This window comes from Pinus tabuliformis, chromosome 4_1, assembly GCF_031772625.1.
Source record: "Pinus tabuliformis cultivar Carrire ecotype Pingquan chromosome 4_1, CPIR1, whole genome shotgun sequence".
Taxonomy (NCBI): Eukaryota; Viridiplantae; Streptophyta; class Pinopsida; order Pinales; family Pinaceae; genus Pinus; species Pinus tabuliformis.
In genome coordinates this window covers 360,539,400-360,552,933 of record NC_142303.1, presented here as the reverse complement: position 1 = coordinate 360,552,933, position 13,534 = coordinate 360,539,400, and the positions used below count along the sequence as shown (strand labels likewise).

General features: G+C 36.7%; 1 pseudogene; it reads right to left on the bottom strand.

Annotated features, from left to right (window-relative positions):
* The window catches only part of LOC149175789 (putative glycosyltransferase 3), a 33,121-nt pseudogene extending 22,326 nt beyond the window's left edge, over positions 1–10,795 (bottom strand).
* Positions 10,796–13,534: the final 2,739 nt, after the last annotated feature.

Below are 13,534 nucleotides of genomic sequence, written 5' to 3'. Positions count from 1 at the left end.
GACTTCCTTCAATACGAAGGGTTTACCAGACTCCCTCTCAAAGGAAATGGTACCGATACCGGTCGCACTATATCTACCATCATCGCCCATCTCGATGTGCACTCCAAGATCTTTGTCCTCCAGATCAGAGAACAAATCTCTATCTCCCGTCATGTGAAAAGACGCACCACTGTCCAAGAACCACACTGATCCCATCACACTTGAAACCAAGCATGCAATCAATGAAAAATCAAGCTCAAACTGTGAGGCTAGAGCCTCTCCTGCTGAAGATCCAGCAGCCTGCTTGTTCTTCTTCTTCTGCGGACAATTAGTGGCATAGTGTCCATGCTGGTGACAATGAAAACACTTCACCTTGTACATATCCTGCTTCTTGCCTTTCACACCAGACTGAGAAGCTTTCTTGCTCTTCCCTTTCTTTGCTTTGGAAGCCAAAGCACAATTCTCTTCATCAGCTCCCTTTGACGAAGATCCGTCCCTGGTACTCCGCCTGATCTCCTCCTGCACAAGATCTGACCATAGTCTTTCCCATCCTGGCAATTTCTCCCGACCATTGACAGAGTCCTAATAGGAATGCCAACTCTTCGGAAGACCAAGCAGAGCCAAGCTCACCAAGTCCTCATCATCAACAGTAACCCCCACACTTCCCAGCTCATCTCGACACTGAGTGAACTTCGTGAGATACTTGGGAATACTGTCACCCTTCTCGAATTTGATGTTTCTGAGTTTATCTTTGAGCGCCAGCTTCCTCTGATCGCTCTTGCTTTGGAATAATTCTGTTAATGATTTCCACATCAAATGTGGAGTAGCCTTTCCATGGAGGCTGGACACAATGTGATCCTTCACGCCCTCCAACAAAATCCTTCGACATTTTGCGGTCTTCTTTTGCCAAACTTCCGCCTCAGCAGCATCAGTAGGCTTTGGGATATCCATATCTGTGAACTCCTTCAGCCCGTTATCATCCAATATTGCCTCCATCCTGTCCTTCCATGCAATATAGTTTGAGCTGCCTTCAAGAGCATACTCCAATCGCAATCCGTTGAAAGACATTGTTGCATTGTCACCAAGAAAACACTGCTGCAAATTCGAATTCCACCAGCAACCAACTCAACCGCCTCGGATCTAAGATTCGTGAGAACACAATATTTCTCGTACAGAGATTGACTGTATGGGCATTCACTGGATATCTCACCTTCCAAAGGAAGGATGAATCCAGAGGCTACCTGGCCCAATTACAGACTCTGCCTGAAGAAATAGAATGTAAACACTTCCTAAATAGTAGATCTGATGATCAACAGCTTTGATACCATGTAGAAACTTTTTCTACAATTATCTAGCTCGCTCTGATACCATGTAGAAATTTTGAATAATTTAACACATATTCAACAGAGATTATCCTGATCATGTACTATTGCGGAATACATACACAATACATAAGCTCCTCTACGTTGATCATCAATATAGCAGCATCAATAACAATAAAACATCAAGAGCATTCACACATTAACACAGTATGTAACCCGGGGAAAGCATCTCGCTAAAAACCCCACACTATCTGTATATTAATGATTGAGAACATGTAACATTACAAAGTACAATGCTTATCACAAGCAATCCAGTACCAACTCCACCTGTTACACACAATACAGCTCAGATCTGATCTCCAAATCTATTCCACTGCTTGCCTGCCTCTCTAGCTCAATACCTGCTCAAGAACTAATGAGAATGGTTTACCAAACTCGTATTTCACCTGCAAAGAATCACTCATGCTCTGTTGGACGTGAGCACAGGCTACAATTCTTGATATTGGCCAATTCATTGGCATACTCAATCCCTCTGATTGTGCAAATCATCATGCACAACTATAGTCACAACTGATAGCAATCTGATCCTCTAACACCTATCCCTGTTGAACTGAACATGCACTGACATGCAATTGAGTTAACTGATGTATTCTATAGTTGCATTATGAGTTAATAACTTGTGAATTAATTAATAACTAATTCACCCAACTCATCTCTAGTCTATTTGCCAATTAGACTAAATACAACCAGTTTAACAAAGCTAAATTGAACACAACTCCATCAACTGCATCTCCAGTCCACTAAACTCAACTCACTTGAGTTCTAACAGAAGTCCTGCATGCAAATATTAGTCATCCCATAGGTAACCACGTATTTCCCTCTGGGATCTGCATGTACCACATCTGTAGCTCATCCTGAAGTGCTCGAAGAGAATAAGATCAAGTTTATAGTCCAAATATTATTATGAGACAATAATATTTGACTTTTCTATTTTTGACAGCTAGTCTAAAACTAGACTTTGATCACTCATACTGTGATCACTCACACTGTGGTCACCCACACTATGATCTCTCATACTATGGTCACCCACACTGTGATCATCCCTGCTGGGATCAAAAATAGAACTTGCGCCATAATTTGCCTGTGGGCCCACTTAGTGAAGGCGACTCCTTTCACTAAGCTCCATCATCTTGTTGCAATCTCAACAGGCCGGAGGTATGTTTTCTTGGGTATTAAAGTTTTCAAGTTTTTTACGAATCTTTTAAGTATTTATTCCGCATTAAAGAATCATTATTTAGCTATCATTTTGTATCATAGTAGCTTTTATCTCTGCCTTGGTGTAATTTTTGTGCAAATTTATAACTATGCTCATATTTAATTTGCATGAAGCGGTGCTTTTATTTTATTTTATAGCGGTTTTTACTCGTACTCTATCACTTTCACTTCTGGTTATATTCATGCTTACCTTTACACTTTACTTCCAGCCGAAGCCTTTTTGTTTTTGTAAGAAACAGACATATGGAGTTTATTTAAGATGTCATTTTGACTTATTCCTTTCACGAAACATTGTTTTTGACTCTGGTTAAGATTTGTTTATAATCTTATCAGTGAATTTTAAGTGCTTTGTCAGTGCAGTGAGTGTTTCTGCTTTCCATATTTTTAATTGCTTCATATTAAACTGTGTATACGCCATTTCACGTAGCATGCAATGTGAAGCACTGTGTAAGTTTTGTTTATGCAATTTATAATAAATAGTGTCTGAGTGATCTATATAATTTTTAATTAATTAGAGAATAGCCACAGCATCTCTAATTAAATAATATTATATATTATGATTGATTGGGATCACATAAAGAATATTTAGACATTAATTGTAATTAATTATACTAGATATAATAAATTCTATCCCACAGGAATTTTTGTTATATTTATATAATTAATTAGGATAAAATATTCATAACTTACCCACAGGAGTCATGAATTAATCGTTTTATCATAAAGTTCAAAACTAAGATAAGTTTTTTATCAAATTATAATCATAATATACCCTTAGAATTATGAATTAAGTGAATAATTTGATAAATTCTATTATAAAAAATAATTGAATCTACTTGAATTGGAAATTTAGCCCACAGGGAATTTTTATGTCAATAGATTCAATTTTAAGCATGATTTACATTGGTAAAGCATGAAATTTTATTTTTTAGGCCTCAATTTTAACATAAGCATGTGATCTTTAATTTTATGCTATTGTACAACCTGCAAATTTCTCTGAAATTCGTTGTGATATCCCTGAACTTAAGGGAGATAACTATAAGGTCTGGAAGGAGAGGGTTCTCCTTCATTTGGGGTGGATGGAAATAGACTATGCTATTAGGAAAGATGAACCACCGGCACTCACTAATACCAGCATTGCAGCAGAGATCACACTTTATGAACAATGGGAACAATATAATCGCCTAAGCATGATGTTCATTAAGACTAAAATTTCAGCTGGTATTCGTGGTTCCGTTGATCAGCATGAAAAGGTCCGAGACTTGCTGAAAGCCATTGATGATCAATTCGTCACTTCAGACAAGGCACTAGCAAGCACCCTAATCACGAAGTTCTCATTCCTAAGGCTCTCCAGTTTGAAAGGTGTGCGCGAGTACATCATGCAAATGAAGGACACTATGGCTTAATTGAAGAAAAGCGAGGTTGAAATATCGGAGTCCTTCCTGGTGCACTACATTTTGAACACCCTTCCACACCAACACGGACCCTTCAAAATCTCATACAACACACATAAGGATCAATGGTCAACTAATGAACTCATGACCATGCGTGTTCAAGAGGAAGAGAGACTGATGATGGAACTGGGAGAAAGTGCAATATTGGCAACACGTGGAAAGGGAAAATCTCAAGCCAATAAGAAATGGAAAGGTAAAGTACCTCCCCAAGCTAATATCAAGAAGGATTCCAAGTGTTTCTTTTGTAAAAAGAAGGGACACATGAAGAAGGAATGCACCAAATTTCAGAGATTGCTAGTGGACAAAGGTAATCCAATCTCATTTGTTTGTTATGAATCTAATATGGTTAATGTCAATATTAACACCTGGTGGATTGATTCTGGATCAACAATTCACATTTCTAATTCCTTGTAGGCTTTGCAAAACCTAAGGAAGCCAGTGGGAAGTGAACAAAGCATCTTATCAGGAAACAAGATGGGCTCGCATGTGGAAGCTATAGGAACATGATATTTAACTTTAAGTAGTGGCTTTGTTTTAGAATTAGAAAAGACCTTTTATGTTCCAAGTTTTTCTAGAAACTTGATTTCAGTTTCAAAACTTGTACCTTTTTGATATTCTTTTAACTTTTCAGAAACATCCTTCAGTTTATTTTATAAATATGATTATGTTGGGAATGGTATTTTGTCTAATGGTATTTACTGCATTAATTTACAAAACAATGTCACTTATGATTCAATGCATGTTCACACTGGCACTAAAATATGTGTTATTAATGAATATTCCTCTAAATTATGGCACTGGAGACTAGGTCATATCTCCATAGAAATAATTAAAAGATTGGTAAATGAAGGGGTACTTAATACTCTGGATTTTTCTGATTTTGAGACTTGTGTGGACTGCATAAAGGGAAAGTAGACCAACAAGTCAAAGAAAGGTGCCAATAGGAGTTCAGACATGTTAGAGATCATACATACTAATATATGTAGTCCAGACATGGACTCACATGGTCAAAGATACTTCATCTCTTTTATAGATGATTACTCATGATATATGTATCTCTACATGCTTCATAAAAAGAGCGAAGCATTAGATGCCTTTAAGATCTTTAAGGTTTAAGTAGAGAAACAATGCAGCAAGCAAATTAAGATCGTGAGATCAGATAGAGGTGGAGAATATTATGGTAGATACAGAGAAGATGGACAAGCACCTGGTCCATTCGCAAAATTTCTTCAAGAGCATGGAATTGTTTCCCAATACACCATGCCTGGTTCACCCGACCAGAATGGTGTAGCAAAAAGAAGAAACTGAACATTATTGGACATGGTGCGGAGTATGCTTAGTGTTACAGGGAAAAGTGTCTACATAGAATTGCTTATCCCACTAAGGTGTGATAGCTACCTTAGAAACAAACAAAGTAAAGCTACTTTCATTTTTCCTTTATGAATTATAGATGAGAGAAGAACAAAGAAGACCAACCTCTGTCTTGCGCTAATCTCCTAGTTCGATTCCTCTCTCTCTTGATAGTCTTTCGCTACTTGTTCCCTTGCATGCCCAGCTTCACAGAGTACCTGTAAGATCACAGTAGCATAGCACTATACAAGAACAAGGATCTATAATCATAAACAATCGAGGATCAGATGTAAATTGACCACACAAATGTAGCAAACGTAAATGACACAAGAGTATGGAGGAAAACTTGAATAGCTTTTATTGATAAAAAAGAAAGAGCCAAGGGAGTTAAAACCAGTTGTTCTAACCCAGCATCATCCTCTCAACAAGGAAGCCCCTCTTCACCTCATACAAAGCTTAGATCACCCAACAATCTGATGTTGTCTCAAGAAACCAGCAGCAATTCCTTACAATATGCAAAATTCCAGCCTCTGGATCTCTGGGATGAGGGATCCATATATAGATATCTGTAAGGGAGATGAGTCAGCTTGTGATTTGATCAGTGTCTTCTCTCTGATAGTTCTTGCTTCCACTTGGAGATTGATGATCTCTTACTCATCCTTGGTCGAATTCAGAGAGGCAAGTGTCACAGGAGAAGTTTCTGGAAGTTTCCATGCCTCTCCACCTCGCGGAATGACACTGCCATTTGTCACTTCTCGCCCATCGCACCCCATAGAAGGGCTTTTTGAAATGCAACACACCCACACAGTGTGTTTAGGTGAGATGCAACGCACTTTGCCTATGGAGCAGCTGAAATGATCCTGTTTTGACCAGTTCTGAGCAGTTTTTCATGGAGAACTTCTGGGAGAAGCTGTAATCAGTTGACCTTGTTCCTTTAGGGGTTAGAACAACACTTTTAGGGACTTAGGAGCCCTTGGTTTATGGACATTTCATGCTTGGGGTTGTAGTGCCAAAAAATGTCTATAACACTTAGCAACTCCAATCTTCTTAAATCCTTATGGACTGAAGCACTTAAGACGGCAGTGTATATATTAAACCGAGTTCCAACCAAGACTGTTTCTAAAACGCCATTTGAATTACAGAAAGGTTGGAAACCGAGTTTGCAAGATATGCGCATTTGGGGATGCTCGTCTGAAGTGAGAATATATAATCCACAAGAGAAGAAGCTGGACCCAAGGACCATTAGTGGGTATTTCATTGGATATGTTGAAAGGTCTAAAGGCTACAAATTTTATTGTCCATCTCACAACACTAGGATTGTGGAATCAAGAAATGCAAAGTTTCTTGAAAATGACTTGATCAGTGGAAGCGATCAAACCAAGAACATAGTTTCTGAGAAGGATCATTCAGAATCTCAACCTTCCACCTCAAGTGATAGATTGGTTATTGTTCACAGCACCCCTCAAGTACAAACTGGTGTTGAACAACCAATTGTTGAAGTTCCACAAGCTGCTGACGAAATTCTAGTAGATCAAGTAGTTCAAGAGTTTCCAAGAACTTTTGAACACCGAGTTGAACCTCATAATTCTCAGGAAGATGATGGTACAACATTAAGAAGATCTACTGGACCAAAGAGATCAATAATTCCTTATGATTATGTTGTGTATCTGCAAGAATCTGACTACAACATTGGAGCCAAAAATGATCCCGAGTCATTTTCACAAGCCATGAGTTGCAAAGAATCATAATTATGGTATGATGCCATGAAGGAAGAGATGAATTCTATAAAGAGTACGAAGTCTGGGATCTTGTTGAGTTGCCTAATGGTGCAAAAGTCATTGGATGTAAATGGGTCTTTATGACAAAGAAAGACTCATTGAGCAACATTGAGAGATACAAGGCAAGACTTGTTGCTAAGGGATTCACTCAGAAAGAAGGAATCGACTACACGGAGACTTTTTCTCCTGTATCTAAGAAAGCTTCCTTGTGCATTATTATGGCATTAGTAGCCCATTTTGAGTTGGAGTTGCAACAAATGGATGTGAAAATAACTTTTCTCAATGGAGATATAGAGGAGGAGGTTTACATCAAAAAACTTGAAGGATTCCCCTCTAGTAATGGTGAGCAATTGGTTTCCAAGCTCAAGAAATCCTTATACAGTTTAAAACAAGCATCTCGCCAATGGTATTTGAAATTCCATAAATGTAATTTCTTCATTTGGTTTTGTAGAAAACATTATGGATCAATGTGTATATCTAAAAGTCAGTGGGAATAAAATCTGTTTTCTTGTTTTATATGTGGATGACATTTTGCTAGCAACGAATGATAAGGGTTTGTTGCATGAGGTGAAACAATTCCTCTCTAAAATTTTTTATATGAAGGATATGGGTGAGGCATCTTATGTCATTGGCATTAAGATCCATAGAGACAGATTTCGAGGCATCTTGGGTCTGTCTCAGGAAACCTATATTAATAAAATTTTAGAGATATTTCGGATGAAGGATTGTTCACCAAGTGTAGCTCCCATTGTGAAGGGTGATAGGTTCAATTTGAACCAATGCCCGAAGAATGACTTTGAAAGGGAACAAATGAAGAACATTCCATATGCTTCTGTTGTCGGAAGCCTAATGTATGCTCAGGTCTACACAAGACCTGACATTGCATTTGTTGTGGGAAGGTTGGAACAATATCAGAGTGATCGAGGTTTAGACCACTGAAGAGCTGCAAAGAAAGTAATGAGGTACCTCCAAGGAAACAAAAACTACATGCTTATGTATAGACAGACGGAAAATTTGGAAGTAATTGGCTACTCAGATTCTAACTTTGCTGGATGTGTTGATTCATGCAAATCAACATCAGGATACATTTTTATGATGGTCGGTGGAGTTGTATCATGGAGGAGTGCCAAGCAGACCTTGATTGCCACTTCCACTATGGAAGCTGAGTTCATCTCCTATTTTGAGGCTACTTTACATGGTGTATGGCTTAAGAGTTTCATTTCTAGGCTTAGAATTATGGATTCTATCTCTAAGCCATTGAGAATATATTGCGACAATTTAACTGTTGTTTTTATGGCTAAAAATAACAAAAGTGAGAGTCGAAATAAACACATCGACATTAAGTATTTAGCTATAAGGGAACGTGTTAAAGAAAAGAAAGTGGTTGTTGAGCACGTTAGCACTGAGTTGATGATCGTTGATCCTTTAACTAAGGGCATGCCAGCATTTAAATTCAAGGATCATGTAATGAATATGGGACTTGGTTCCATTATGTAGTTTCTCATTGTATGTACAATGTTATTTTAATGAAAATCTTAATTATTGTGATGTTTTTCTCATATTTATGTGCACCTTAATTTGATTTGAAAAAATTCATTTGTGTAGGACCAAGGATAAACATAGGGTTTATTCATTAAGAAATTGTTGCCACATAAATTATAATAAGAATAAATACATATTAATACATGGAAGATAATACTCGTCATTAGAGGACTTATCACCATGATTCATGTATCTATTACTTAACACACATTATCAATGGGTTATAAGATGAGACATTAAAGATTGGAAGTATGGACCAAGTGGGAGAATGTTAAGCTCCCTTTATGTTTTCCCAACTGCTGCCGATAATTACGGAAGTAAATTGCAGTTATTTCCTTCATTTACTGAAACAAATTGCAGTCATTTCCTTAAATTGCAGAAATCAACTGTAGTTAATTAATTTCTTGTTGGGAGCTTCTGGAGTGGTCCATTACTCCCTCTGCAGTTCTCTACCATGATCTGTGGAACACTTGACACATAGCCAACAGAAGCTTGATGGAAGCTTGGCTATAAATATTTATGTTTGGTCCCCAAGCTCACTAAATCAACCCCCTTCAGTCTTACACCATCAAGTTAGAGTGAGCAGATCTTGGAAGTGCCACACAAATGAGAGATTTTGGGTGATTTTTGTAAATCTAAGGGCTTTGTAGTTTCGCTCTATTTTTGGTGCTGTTGCTTCCAAGTTTTTGTTTTAAGGCGACCACTGTTTTTTCCAGTAATACAATTTACATTTCATTGTATACATGTGAAAGATATATGTGTGATTAAAACCTTCATTATTTTATTGGCCTTTCCGGCAGAGTGTTTTCTGTCGAATTGTAGAATTTAAATATCTGGGTTGGACTGGTACTGCCAGTGTGCCACGTAGCTTTTGGCTAGGATTCTATCGTGGATTTTCTAAATGCCCACTGTGAGATCGAGTTTGACTTCAGGGATTTGTAAATGGGGCCTTGCATCCAACGCTATAGCATGGTCTTTGATTCTGTTCTATTGCATTTGTATTTTTATTAGCCAGAAACTCTTTTCACTTGCCTTGTCGTGTTTATTATTAACGCGGGTTCTCTGTACAAACAAGTTGGGTGCGGGTTTTTGCAACCAGCCACTTGTTTCTTTCCTTCATCCATCCAAGTTCTGCGAGACTACCAGCTGCCTCAAGCATAGTAGAAAGTCTGGTATCAGAGTGTGAGTAGCATCAATGGCCAGAGGTATGTTTTCTTGGGTATTAAAGTTTTCAAGTTTTTTACGATTCTTTTAAGTATTTATTTCGCATTAAAGAATTGTTATTTAGCTATCATCACAAGCCACTGAACAATTTGGAAAAGCCTACTTCAATACAATTGTGGGTTAACAAATGATAATTGAGAGAGTATAAGTATCATACCTTTTCCTAGAATCCAGAGACGATGAAATTCTTATTCCACCCATTGTACGTTTCAAAGGGGATGTAAAAATTGAGATCTGTAAAAATGGCATCTGAGTCCATCCACATGAACCACGTAACAGAAGGGTTGGCTTTCATAAGCCGAAGAAGAAGAGGGTACCTAACCCATGTGCCAGTGAATCCTTTTTCCCAGACCTCCGGTGCATACCAGACCTTGCAACCATGCAGATTGCAGTAATCCACTTTGTTTTTATAAGTCTTCATCATGATATTGGAACCAAGAGCAGTTTTGCAGGGAGAAGATCTTTCCCCAGTAACTATCATGAACGACAGAGGGTGTTCCTGTGCTTGGCCAAGCCGATTTAGCAGCAGCCTGGACGTTGCTGACTGCATCCTTTTCTCCATTGACGCAGCTTCTGCAGTACTGACAATTTTGTCATCAGCGTCATATTCCTGAAGTTCTGAAATCTGTGCAGATTCACTGCCAGATTTTTCCACCTTAACGACATTTACTTTTCGTTGCAACAGATGATCGGGATTTTCCAGATCCTATTGGAGCTGTTTGGCCACCATACTGACCCAGACACTTTGAAAATATAGCAATAGCGAGCAAATTTTGAGACATCCCAATGCCAATGCCATCAACGACATACATTTCATTGGCAAGCGGGTTTTCCCCCATGTTGGGTTCGTTCTATTGTTCTGCCCAGCCATAATTCTCATCACTAGCTCCTATGAGGAGGAAATGGCAGAATTTTGTAGGGCAATATGTAGGTGATGGGAATGGGTCAATGTGTGGACCAACTCGATTTCCGTCATCAGATACTTTTCTGTAGCCAAGGTTGATTTAATTTTTTGGGAAGGTAAAGTCTCCTTCGATTCCTAGGATTATTTTATTTTTTAAGATGAGAAGATAAATATTTTTAATGTGAGAAATATGGTGGTGGTGGTGGCAGTGGCCGCGATAGCGCCAAACTTTGGTCTGACGTCGTGGTGGTGGTGGTGGTGGTTAACATCTAGTGAGACCAAACTTTGGTCTATCGGACCTAAAGAAACAAATTATTTAGTTTGATTTAAGATTTTATTCCTATGCTCAAAAAGCTTGGAGAGAAGCCTCCCGAGCTCATTATAATTTTGACATCGTAAAAGGCTAGGAAGGTCAGTGTTGCAACAAATATTATGAAACTGAGATCTAATGTGGTTGTACGCGGGGCACTCTAAAATAAGGTAAAAATTTGATTGATGAAATGTAAGTAATATTTTAGTGATTTGAATCATATAAAATAAGTTAAGAATTTTATCAATTAGACCAAATTATTATAAAATAAGATAAAAAAAATTATTGATGAAATGTGAGTAATATTTTAGTGATTTGAATCATGCAAAATAAGTTAAATTCGAAGTTCCGGAGGGCTTGCGCTTCTGAGGGCAAGGAAGATAAGTGCTACTGGCCTGGTGACACTGGACTGTCTAGGTCTGCCTTTGTTGGGCAGGTTGGAGCCCATGGTGATACTGGTGGGAGGTGTGTTGGTCCTAGACTGGTGGCGTTTTGGTGTAGGTTGTTGGTAAAATAGGGTATATCAAGAATTTTATCAATTAGATTATGGTCAACTTTATTTTTAATGTGATATTTTATTGATTTCAATTTTTGTAAAATGGTTAAAATTTTAATGATATTTTGGGATCAAATATCTAATTTTGTTGTAAATAAAAAAATAATATAAAAAATATATATTATTTTGTTATTTTATTAAATAAGAATATAAATGACAAGTTTTTAAGGCGTTTAGTATTGTGTAATAGATAATGAATTAGATTGTATTTATAAATCAAAAAAATATAGTTAGTTTTGGTTTTTGGGTATATTTTTTATTTGATTTTGTTTTAAATTTATTAAAGATGTGTTGGAATAGTAAGTTCAAGTTATGTAATTTGTGCAACTAAAGTATTTTAAAGGTTTTTGAGAAGACTAAATTTATTTATAAAATTAAAAAAGTATTTTTAATTTAAAAAATCACAATCTAGCAAAAAGTTATATGCCTGGGTTACAAAACATTAAAAATTAAAATGTTTCAAAAAGTCCAATTAATGGACTCTAGGTAATGAAAAGGACAAGTTTCCCATAAAACTAAATTGTTATTAATAAAAATTGTCATTAATAATGATAAATTAGTAAGGTTACTCAAATCCTCTCACTTTTTGTGAATTCTGTTTTTCAATAAATTTTATGAGTTTTATTTTTCAAAACATATATATATATATATATATATATATTAATTTTTTTAACAAATATTATTAATCATCCTAAAATTTAATCAAAATTATAAATTTAATTTTTATAAATAAAATTTAAATTCAAACTCAAACTCATCCTTCTAACTTAATTCGAATAAAATTTAAAATCAAAATTATCCAAAAATTACCATTATTCTCACAAAGTTTTAAAATCAAAATTACCCACTAGAAAGACTCAAAATTGACCCAAAAAAATTTAACAGCTATTTATTTCATTTTACACTACAAATTCAATGCGCTTAAAGTATAATGCAGATTATGGATAGGTTGGTAAGATATTACCTACTAAATTGGAAAGTAATTGTGGTGTAAATTCCCATGTTGTAAATCCCTTTGACTGATGCTTGGTAATAATGTGATCTTTACGTCGTTGTATTTAAAAATTTATTTCTACATTCATAGTCTCCTCAAATTTTACGTCGTTGTATTTAAAAATTTATTTCTACATTCATAGTCTCCTCCTCATTACATAAAAGAGTTATGGTAGTCTACGTACGATCATGCGATCTCTTAGCAAGAAAGCACACATGTATTCATAGTTTTATGTATTCATATTTAAAGCAAGAAAGATGTATGCAACTACACTCGATGCTAACACCCGTAAGTCAACAAGAAAAGATGAACAACGCATTGCATGGATGGTACCGCTTGGGGAAGGGCTATCTGGTTTGGAAAGAAATGGCATGTTACGTGTCTCTACTGTCATCGTCTGCCAAATTGCCACAAGAGCCTCCGTTAACTTTATTTCTCTGTCTGTGGGTGCAACGTCTTCATCTTTCTATCATCCAACGTCTTCCTCAAGTCCGAAGCATCGAGAATTCTAGGTTGACAACGATGGTAGAAGCCTTAGATGTTACAATAGAACGTTACCATGTCCTACGATAGTGACTTCAACTTACCATTTTAACAGTGAATATTATATTTTCCTTTGTTCAAGTGGACCCAATCATGTCCACTAGTTGTTTCATGCAAAAATCAAGGTTCTGTAATTCAGTTGTGCCAGGCGAGGAGGTAACTCCTCAAATGAATTGTAATTGTGCATTAAGGTTGTTCATAGATATATACATGGAGGGAGAGACTCTTGGGATTCATCTCCTAGTGTCTCTTCATATTCCAACTCTCCTTATTTTCTATTTACATTATTTTACACATATTCAC